Consider the following 461-nt stretch of genomic DNA (forward strand, 5'->3'; position numbering starts at 1 on the left):
CCAGTGGCGATCGCGTTTTCTTCTTATAGTTGTGTTACGTACCGTCTGCTCCGAGATATTCATGAGGTATCTGATAGTATTGCCGTGCACGGGGCAGCTAAGTACACTGAAAGCTAATGTTCGTTACTGAAGGTAGTTTTATCGGTTAGTTTATTGGATAAATTCAAGCATATATAGCTTTTAAGGTATCTAATCTACCTGTGCCGACTTGTGATCGGTTGTTAATTCAGCTTGTCTAAGAAACTAGGAGCTCCAGTATACGTTTCCCATCCAATGCAGTCCTATTCAGATAAATATCCGGCCCTCTTTTCTAATCTTGGTCTGAGAAAACCCGTGTTCAACTACGCTGAAAAAAAAACTGGCGAACGCTTTAGCGCTTTACGAACGTAACTTGTGCGGTTTTAAAATGCGGCATAGTCGAACAAATTTGAGCTTATACAGCTTTTCATTCTATTCCTATA

Source organism: Varroa destructor, unplaced genomic scaffold (genome assembly GCF_002443255.2).
Source record: "Varroa destructor unplaced genomic scaffold, Vdes_3.0 BEIS01000001.1, whole genome shotgun sequence".
Lineage (NCBI taxonomy): Eukaryota > Metazoa > Arthropoda > Arachnida > Mesostigmata > Varroidae > Varroa > Varroa destructor.